Source organism: Eptesicus fuscus, chromosome 11, assembly GCF_027574615.1.
Source record: "Eptesicus fuscus isolate TK198812 chromosome 11, DD_ASM_mEF_20220401, whole genome shotgun sequence".
Lineage (NCBI taxonomy): Eukaryota > Metazoa > Chordata > Mammalia > Chiroptera > Vespertilionidae > Eptesicus > Eptesicus fuscus.
This window is the reverse complement of record NC_072483.1, coordinates 57,451,496-57,462,591: the sequence shown is the minus strand read 5'-3', so window position 1 is coordinate 57,462,591 and position 11,096 is coordinate 57,451,496. Positions and strand designations below refer to the sequence as shown.

Sequence of the window (11,096 nt, the reverse complement as noted above, 5' to 3'; positions counted from 1 at the left end):
GAATATTTGAAGTTCAGGAGAGCAGCTAGGGAGGAAATATAAACTTGTTTAAAAGTATGAGAATAGATGAAGTCACCCAAGGAATGTGTACAGATATAAGAGGCGATGGTTTTGGACTGAGCCCTGGGATGCTCCAACATTGAGAAGACAGAAAAGGGAAAGTAGCAAAAGCGACTAAGGAGTAACAATAAGATAAAATAAAAAGTATGCTGTCCTAGGAGAAATAAAAATGTATATTAAGAGGAAGGGAGTGATCATCAACTATATCTTAGGCTGCAGCTAAGTCAGGTAAAATGAGGACTGAGAATGGACCATGGAATTAGGAAGGTCCATTAGTAACCTGGTCCATGCAGCTTCAGTGGGGTTCTGGAGACCAAAGCCTGAGAAGGGTGAGCTTACAGAGAAGGGAGGAAGAAGAAAGGTCTATCCCTAATATCTGAGAAACCAGGGCACAAGTACAAATGGAGGCTAATATACATTCTCATAATTTTAACTAGCAGTTAAATCTTTATTTAGTAAAGAAAATGAAGTTTCAGGAATTCCCATCATCTATTCAAGTTGTAGGTTTGATGAGAATAATTTTCTTGCTTATTTTGTTTTAATCAATAATTAATCATTAAATAAAAATTATAATGTCCTATCTATGATTTTTATGTGCAACCTGCTCAAAACAAACTTTTGCTTTGTTTCTAGCTTTTAAAAATGTAAATAGACTGCCTTTTGCAAATTTTCTATTCTTTCCCCCCAATTTTCATCTTTCCTGAGGGAAGTACTTAAAAAGTAATGCTCTATTTTTTCTTATTTTTATCCTATTTTTATCACTGTTTTGACATACTCATCCCCAATGATTTAAAGAATTAAGTAACTGTCACTGTTTTCAAAGTGTTCAAATATGGATATATTTCTATGAAAAATGTGAGTTAAAAATGTTTAAAAATTGAAAAATTATTCCTCATATTTTCAAATATTTTTTCTCTTAAAATATTCAAAACTATTTCTTAAAATTAAGACATAATTATTAGTGGAATCAATTTTAAATAAAAATTCTTTTAAATTTAATTTTTTAATTTAATATTAAATATGTTAGAAAAATAACACCATTACCAATTTCAACCTTTAAGCCATCTAGTTTGTCAATGTGATATCATACTTACTTAATATAAATATCATATCCAAACATAAATACATACAAATTTAAGAATAAAATGAATGTTTACTACTGTAGAATATTCCTCAGCAGCCATGTGTAACCATCGAGAGTACTTCACTAACTCGTGAGGACCTCCACAACCACACACGAGAAAACAATGAAAGAAGAAAATGACGGACACTGTGGGCATCTACTGCATTCATGCCACCTGATGGGAAGGATTTGATATGTTAATTGGTCACTCTCACCTAAGTGCTTCCTCTGCTCCTCCTTTTCAATGTGAACAACAAACCACACAACTTTCGCAGCATTTTGTTTCAAGGACTTTGGGCAAGAGAAGTAGGGAAGTTTCTCTGGTGACCTGAAAAGAGAGCGTGGAGAGTGACTGCTTTGTAATTGAATTTCATCAGGCACTTTATCTCTCCCCTCCCCCACCAAAGGAGAGCAATAAAAAGGGTCAGAAACACCCCCACTCTGTTTCAACAGTAGTCTGTCATCTGCACACAATATCCAAGTAAGAGCTTTGGGACGCAGGACTTTGGGGACAAATCTGACCTTCAGGTAGAGGGCTGAAAGCACTATGATCAGTATCTGAAACTTCCGGGGAGCATTGCATTTGATAGAGAATAAAAGGCACATAAAAGTCTTCCTAAACTTCCATCTCATTGTTTTTGTGTGTGGGTGGTCTGTTTTGTTTTTTTTACTTTTTAAGTTAAATTTATTTGGGTTGTTTAAAAAAAAAATAATCAAATGATGGTCTAGCCTAAGATGGAAAATTTCCTCTAGTTTTGGCAGACAACTATTTTCTACTTAAAGACCTTTTTATTTTATTATTAAACCCTCTCTTATTTTCTTCAGTCTTAATTTCTTTTAGCTCCGATAGATGGATTAATTTATGTAATTGCAGCATATCTTCCATTAGTTTTTACAGAGGAAAGTTCTGTAGTTTTGCACATACTCTGTTCTGTAGATATAATGCAGAATTTTCTAAACAGTTAATATCTAAAATTTAGTTTTTTTGAAGAAAAAAAAACACAAAAACACAATCTCTTCCAAGCAGTTTTTTTATAGTCAGTTTTTTTCCATGCTTAATTCTATGAAAGGCTTAGTGCTCCATTGAGCACATGGAAAAAATGATCCCAGATGTAGCTTTTATTTCACTGCACGTGTTATAATAATGTTATGGTCATAAGGAAACCCCTCTAAAGTATGAAATGATTATTGTGTGATTACACCAACCAATCTATTCTCAATCCGGAGCCTTGACACTGGAGCATAATCAGGTTGCCCAGGTTTGGTCCAAAATCGAAACTCCCCTTCAAATTAAGGGAATTAAATTAAGGGAAACTGAAAGTAAAAGGAAAATGAAACTTTCTGAAGAATAGATTTATAGCAGAGCTGAACTTAGGAACAAAATTTTGAAGAAGCTAGCTAAAACTCTCTCTAATTTTCTAAGAAAATTAACAATTCTCCATCTAGAAACCACATACAATAGGAACACAAGGATTCTGTTCATTTGGTAGGTACGAACCAAGACTCCGCCTCACTCAACACAATGCAGAAGGTTAAAGACTTCTTCACCAAGCTTTTCAAAAGAAACAACCCTACCAAACCTAATATACCATCAGAAAGCAAATGGAGACCAGTAGAGGACACCCTGAGAGCCAAATATAGAATCCAGACAGCCCCAGGCCTCAACAAAAACACAGCAGATTCTAACAATCTGATTCCAAATAGAAAGAGCGCCACCACAGCAGGTAGTAGGAACAGTACTACAGACAATCCATCACCTGCAGGAGGACACTGACAAGGGAAGATCACTAGCATAGAAGGTAGTTTAAAAAACTCCAGCAAGCCAGTAGTAGTAAAAAAATAAGGTAATAAAATCAGAAAATGAAGGGACTGAAGAATCAGTAGAATTCACCTCATTTTCAAGGCAGGAACTAGCAGAACTCAGAAAACTATTAGTTAAAGGAGAATTAATGGATGTAGACTGGCTTGTGAAAATATATGAACTTGGAGGCCACACGTCTACGTTAAGTGCAGATGAACTCACAGCAGTAATAGATGCAATAGAATTAGCCGAATTAAAAACAGCACTAAAGGAAGTTGCAGAACAACACTCAAATACAGTTATGGAGCTGGGTAGGAGATGCATGGAGAAGAGCATTCCAGCAGTGGACCTGTCTTCAGGACAGTTTTCAGAACACTGGGAGTCTCTTACACAATTACAGACTCAAATAAGGAAATTGGTGATCCTTACTAGCCTCTATAAACCAGATTTGAACTTACCATGGGAAAATTCAGATGTAGAAGGGATAGTCAAAGTACTAATAAGAAACGCCCCAGATGGCTACAAAACCTTATTGCAGCTTCAAAACCTTATCGCAGGGTCCAGCACTGCAGAGGATATTAAAAAGAAAATCCAACTGCACCAAGACTTATTAGCAGAAAAGAAATTCGCCTTCACGGCAAAGGAATCAGAGATATTCATTCCCCATGCAACAGTAGAGAACTCTAAAGCCCTTAAAAACACCCCAAACCAATCAAAACAGACAGAATGACCAATATAGACAAGGACAAGCGTTTTACTGGAGAAGGAACAATCCATTCTTCAAGAACAATAATCCATTCAGAAATAAAATAATAACCCATTTAGAAATAACCCATTTAGAAGTAATAGCAACCCATTCAACAGAAACCTATTCACCCAACCACAAAATCAAAGAAACCTTTTCAGGACAGAGATTCGAGACAACCCATTCCGAAATAGTCAAAACCCCTTCAGACAGAATTAGGGAAACTGGAGAGGCCCCCGCCGGCAAAATCAACCTGCCAGGCAATAGGGGGGCCATACCAGGCACCAATGCCAGAACATTACTTCCACACTACAGACCCTGAAGAAATCCCAACTAAAATACCTATATCCAATAACCCCCCATTAGTTATAGACACATCATTCAACACAAAAAAAATGACAACAGGCCATACACATCTCCCTAGAAAGCGGGCCATTACAATATAAAATCTTTTTAATAGATACCGGCTCGCAGGTCTCACTGCTAAAAGAAACCCACCACTTACAAAAACATTTAAATGCAGGACCAAAGAAAGGACCTACAGTACATATTGAAGGAGTCACAGGAAATGTGACCCCAGCCTACCCAACACAAGGAAAAATACTATACAAAGGCAAACAAACCCCAATCACATTCCTAGTCTCACCTCAGGTTCAAAACATATTAGGTATGGACATCCTACCAACATTATTTTGTCACATTTCCCACACACCCAGGCTACATAAAATCAAAACATTCCTCACTACAGGTACCTCCATTAACGTTACCAGAACCAAATACAAATTCATTCACACCTCAATACCCTCTAAAAGGAGGACATGAGGATGTAACCAAAGCACTTAAAAAACTTCTGGAAGAAGATATAATAGAACCAGGCAGATCACATATTTATAATAGCCCCATCTGGCCTGTAAAAAAGCCTAACGGCACCTCAGGATCACAACTGACTATCGCAACCTGAATAAGGCCTCACCAAAAATAGATGGCTGCCTGCCTGACACACAAGAAGTAATCAATATTGGCCAGAGAACAACCCTAAATTTACAACAGCAATTGATCTCTTGGACATGTTCTTTGCAATACCCATAGCTGAAAAATCCAAACCCATTACCACATTTACATGGCAAGGCAAACAATACCAATTCAAAAGACTCCCACAAGGATACAAAAACTCACCCACCATCGCACACAACCTACTTGCTAACTACATTGACCCCACAAAATATAAATCCACAATCATACAATACACAGATGACATTCTACTCTATAACAATGACAAAGAAATTCTACAATCTGATCTAGAGTCACTAGAAACACACCTAAGATCACTAGGCTGGACAATTAATCCTGACAAAATCCAGCCCCCAGACACCAACATTTTTAGGCATCCACTGGAGCTCTTCAGGTAGGAACACACCGAACAAAGTAATAGACAAATTACTAAACCTAAAAAGCCCAATCAACAAAAAAGAAGCACAACAATTAATGGGACTTTTCATGTACTGGAGACAACACATACCATACCTAGCTGACATTGCAAAATCCATATACAAAGTCACCAGGAAGGCAGTAGATTTCATATGGAACCAAGAACAGGAACAAGCATTTAAACAATTAAAGGACTACATACACCACTTTCAATCCCTACAAAGTATCAGACCAGGAGACAAAATAGTACTACACATTTGTTTCATGGCAGAACATGGCAGTTGGGGACTATACAAAAGAGGAACAGAAGACAAAAAACTAATGCCTGTAGGATTCTGGACTCATAGAGATTCCCTTACTCTTACCACAAATTCTCTCATCTTGAGAAACTGATCTGGACACTATATGTGGCACTATTGCATGTAGAGCCACTGACCGGACTTAACCCAATAACCGTGCGCAGCACACTACCGCTTAAGGCATGGCTCAAAATGTCAGCTGAAGAATTGGCAGGTTCCCAAACTGATGAAAAGGTTTTCGCGTGGAAGTGGTACATGAACACATAGTGAACCAGCCCTCCTCACAGAGGAGGTCAACAAACTTGAGGTAGAACCACCTACCTGTGCCGACAAGTTTGTCCAACCACCTGATCCAATCCACGTGAAAGAGCCACAATATAGCCCTAAACTTAAAAATGCCTGGTTTACAGACGGATCAGCCTCCGTAACCAGAGACAAGTCCGAATGGAGAGCAGCAGCCTTCAATCCTGCGACATCACAAGCACTACCAGCGACCGGAAAGTCCAAATCTGCTCAACATGCAGAGAACTCATTGCCACATATCTTGCTATAAAAGATTCAGTAGACAAACATTTTACTAAAATCTACATTTTCTCTGATTCTTGGGCAGTTTGTAAAGGAATCACTGACCAGTCAGGAAAATGGCAAAAATCAGGCTGGTTAATTAATGGTAAACCTTTATGGTCACAAGACTATTGAATAAAACTCCACGACCTCTCCAAACAAATTAAAATATACATTACACACATCAATGCTCACAATACAGACAAAACACCCACAATACTCCACAACACAATAGCAGATACATTAGCAAAAGGAATTACACCAGGGGATAACATCACCATCACGGACAATTCAAAATCATTAGCAATCAACCTTAAGTTAGTCAAAAATGAAAATGATATGCCCTAGCTGGTTTGGCTCAGTGGACAGAGCGTCGGCCTGTGGACTAAAGGGTTCCAGGTTCGATTCCGGCCAAGGACACATCCCAGGGTTGTGGGCTCGATCCCCAGTAGGGGGCGTGCAGGAGGCAGCCTATAAATGATTCTCTATCATCATTGATGTTTCTATCTCTCTATCCCTCTCCCTTCCTCTCTGAAATCATAAAGAATTATATTTAAAAAAAAGAAAATGATAACTGGCAAATCGCCCCTCTTCCAAAACTTATATTAAAAAAGGAAGAGGCAAATACAAATTATCCTCACCAACCCCAGAACTTACCTTTACATTACAATTTATACAACAGATCCATACCACATTAGGACACATAGGACATTCTTCTCTTGCCCATTGGTTCCTTAAGAGGAACCTAAAGGCACCCATAAAATTACTCAAGCAAGCAATCAATTCCTATGAACAATGCAAAGGCACTCACACATTTAAATCTCTTACACCACCCAGACTGACTAAAGCATTTGTGCCTAATCAAGTCTTACAAATTGATTTTATTGGACCACTTCATGTACCCTTTGCAGACAAATATGCATGCACTATTGTTGACATAGCAACTGGAATACTTTATGCTTACACCTCAAGACATCCAGATGCAAAAACCACTATTAAAGCACTCTCAACATGGTTCTCATTCTATGGTCCACCACAAATCATTGAATCAGAACAAGGCACACACTTTACAGCCTCTGTGGTACAACAACATGTTAAAGAACTAGATATTGACTGGACCTTCCACCTGCCTTACAATCCACAGGCAGACAGACAAATAGAAAGACATAATGGTCTTCCTTAAACATAAAATGCAGACACTCCTTATAGACAGGTCATTTAAAACATTATAAGAACTCCTTAATCTGGCATGTCTACAATTAAATTCCAGACCTAGAGTAAATATACTCTCCCCCACAGAAGAATTACTCCAACCAAATGTCCTTAATAACCCCACTGCTGACCACGTACCTCCGCCAAACACATCTAAAAAACGTCCCTATAAAATCTTGACTAAATCCACTAAGGATGGCTCCTTATCCCCACAGAAAATATCCGCCCACTCTGGATCATCGCTCTTCTGGACTGTAAACCATCTAGGACACCTCCAACAGACCAAAATAGAAAATACCAGTCCTAGGACATGATACATATCTTACATCAATACTTCATCACAGATTTTTACATTTTCTTCAGTCCTCACTTCTATTACCCTATACTTTGGGGTTAAATTTCTCTTTATTTTTTTATTTTTATGTGCCTCAGGCATGAAACAGCTCTGGCCACCGACACAGGCATCAAGCTAGGATGAACTAAGGACTGTACATCTGCTTTGCCCCTGATTGATATAAGAGCAACACCACCAATCAGGTGTCTCCTTGCCCATTGCCAGGGGGTTAAATTTCTCTTTAATAATGTATTTAAGGATCACCTGCACTTGCATATTCCTCTCTCTCCTCCTCATCATACTCTTAACGATTCCGTTGACCCTCCACTGGACGTGGTGTCCATACCATAATTGTTCCCCCGCTAATAACACAACAAGCGAGACCAAGGTCCACAAGTTTCTACACCAACTACTAGATACTTGTTCCTCAATTTATAATCACACTCTCTGTATCTTTAACAATTAATTGCCCCCTACCCCTTCTACCTTTTTTCTAGAAATACTCCGCTCTCCAAACTGGACCAGCAACTGAACCAATTTTTGGCGGAACTCTGACTTTATTCTGATTTATTCTCTTGTCAACTAACTATTCTTTCTACAATAGGCGGCGAACACCTGGTTGGATACTCTACCCTAAATCTCCCTACACTTTTACTTGACGGTACCTGGGCTAAACCCAATTCTGCCCTACTTTATGCTGAACCTTACTTCTTCCCTCGAGACACCCTTGTTGAATTCACACCTAATATCTACATTGCTACCAACCCACTTCAACTGTCCCTCTTCTCAGTACCCATGCAACCCTATACCCCAGAACTTCTTATATATGACTTAGGCTATTTTTATTTCCTTACCTGCTTTGTGAATATTACATATTATGATCACACCTCTAATTCGGACCTTCCTTTTGATTTCTCTAATAACTGCACCCTTCTTTCTCACACTACTAATATTACATATCTAATGACACCCAATATTCCTCCTTTATTGAAAGAACTTCCCTATATTTTCATCCCTCTGTACCTATCCAATTCTCTATCTCCCCGAAGCATTGCACCACCCCCGTTTCCATTAATAATACCATTTCTAAGTTAAAAGAACTCCAAAAACACTCTGATGACACCATCAAGAAACTTGGAGCAACATCGAAAGTCATCGAGCACCTGCTCCTGATACCCAACAGCATGACCCTCAACACAGCTGCGGACCTGGCCAACCTCAACACTGTGACTTCAGGACCACCATCGTTTTCTCTGGAGCACTGTACCTTGTACCCCACACTGGGATCTTTTTAACCCCATCTATTACATCCAAAAAGGATGGAACTCCCTCACCTCTGCTTGGCAAACAGCTAAAACCATTTTATTTCTCTTAGCCATTATCTACCTCCTCTCCCTCTTCATTAGACACTTACGCTGCAGAAAGAATAAACAAAATTAATTTTGGTCCCCTCAGGTCCCCCTCCCTATATGTTCCTCGGGGACCACCGGGTGGAATGTTATAATAATGTTATGGTCATAAGGAAACCCCTCTAATGTATGAAATAATTATTGTGTGAAATGTTTGCTGTGTGGAGACCCCAATACTCTGTAACTTCCAAATTGGTGAACACCCCACTATCTTGATGTGAACGCCCTGAGCCCTTAAAGTGTAAATGCCCTGCTCCTAGCATAAGGCACACTGTCTGGCCCACACTGATAAGACACACGTTGTTCACTACTGGCTATATAAGCACAGGGTTTTTTTCAGTCGACGTCTCCTGCCTGATAGAGGAGGACTCTGCGTCACTCCGTGAGACGAGCCCTGACTGCTCTGCTGTGTGAGCCTGAACCAACTGCGGCTGCCTGTCTGTCTCCATCTTCATTGTCTGTCTTTCGGTGTGCATCGCCGGGTGGCTTTTGCTGGAGCCTAGGACCCACTAGAAATCCTATCTAATAAAGAGGGAATATGCTAATTGACCATCACTCTGTCACAAAGATGGCTGCACCCACAGCTGAGGCCAAGTTCCCATAAGGAGACTTAACGAGCAATCAGCAGGGACTTGAGGCTACGCCCTCCCCTGCCCCCGTGGGGCTTGACAGGGGACCTCAGGCTGCGCCCCCCACTCAACAGGGCTTGACAGGGGACCTCAAGGTGCGCTTCCCGTCCTGGTTCTGGGCTAGGGGACCTCAGACTGCACCCCCCGCCTGGTGGGGCTTGACAGGGGACCTCAGGCCTCGATCCCTGACATAGCACCGGGCCAGGGGACCTGAGGCTGCACCCCCCTGCCTGGCTGGGCTTGACAGGGGACCTCAGACCGTGCCCCCACCCAGCGGGGCTTGACGGGGGACCTCAAGGTGCACCCCCAGTGCTGGGTCGGGGGAACTCAGGCTGCACCCCCGCCCAGTGGGGCTTGACAGGGGGACCTCAGGCCATGTCCCCCACTGGGTGGGGCTTGATGGAGGACCTCAAGGCATGCCCCCTGCCCTGGTCTGGGCTGGGGGACCTCAGGCCACCCCCCCCTGTCCTGGCGCCGAGCCAGGAGACCTGAGGCTATGCCCCCTGCCCAGCAGGGCTTGACAAGGGTGGGACTGGCCGGGTCTGGATCTAGCCCAATGGGGTGGGAGGGCCCTACCAGGTCTGGATCTCACGCAATTTTGAGGTGCATGTGGGTGGGCGGGGACTTGACTCTGGGTCCCGTGGTGTGCTCCAGACTCTGACAGGAGGAAGGTTTTCATATACATTTTACTAATTTTCTTTCATCTCTGACACTTCTATTATAGAGAAAGGGCAAATAGCAATATTAAATTACTTCCTCTAATTAATCCCCTTTTAATGTGCACGAATTTCATGCACCAGGTCACTAATAGGTAAATAAACCCTGTGTGATTGCATACTAATTCTGTCTTGTGTGTTCATGTGTTTCGGTTCGGCTCAGCTTGTCTAGACATTGAAGCATCAGGGGATAGGCCATTATTGCTGACTCCTGGTCACCTGCATTTGTCCCACTAAGTCTAGACAGATAATTAATTAATTGGGCATAATTGGGACAGCACACAACCTGAAAATGAATATGCTCTTTCATTTAGGAACAAAATTCATTTATAAAGAAACAGAAAAATACAATCTGAGATCAAAAGCCTATTACAGTGCTAGCATGAAGGATAATTTCAGCTGTTAATTCTACCGAAATATGTGGCTATATACTGTTTACTTGCTTGTGCATTCCTACATGAGAAGTGACATACACTTAAAATTTTATTGGAATATAAAGGGTATATATAGAAGTGAGCAGTGCTCAAAAGAGTAATAGGAAATTCAAAATTAACAAGCTAACAAGCTGAAGCAAAAGAAAAATAATTATCTCAGTAAGATATATAGTGTCTCCTTAAAAATACAATTGGAATTTTTTAAAAATATATTTTATTGATTTTTTTACAGAGAGGAAGGGAGAGGGATAGAGAGTTAGAAACATCGATGAGAGAGAAACATCGATCAGCTGCCTCCTGCACACCCCCCCACTGGGGATGTGCCCGCAACCAAGGTACATG

The 11,096-nt window shown here is 40.7% G+C and overlaps 1 pseudogene; it reads right to left on the bottom strand.

Annotated features, from left to right (window-relative positions):
* Nucleotides 1-7,651: 7,651 nt before the first annotated feature.
* On the bottom strand, nucleotides 7,652-7,796 carry LOC114230534 (small nucleolar RNA SNORA48; annotated as a pseudogene).
* Between the last annotated feature and the right edge of the window lie 3,300 nt (nucleotides 7,797-11,096).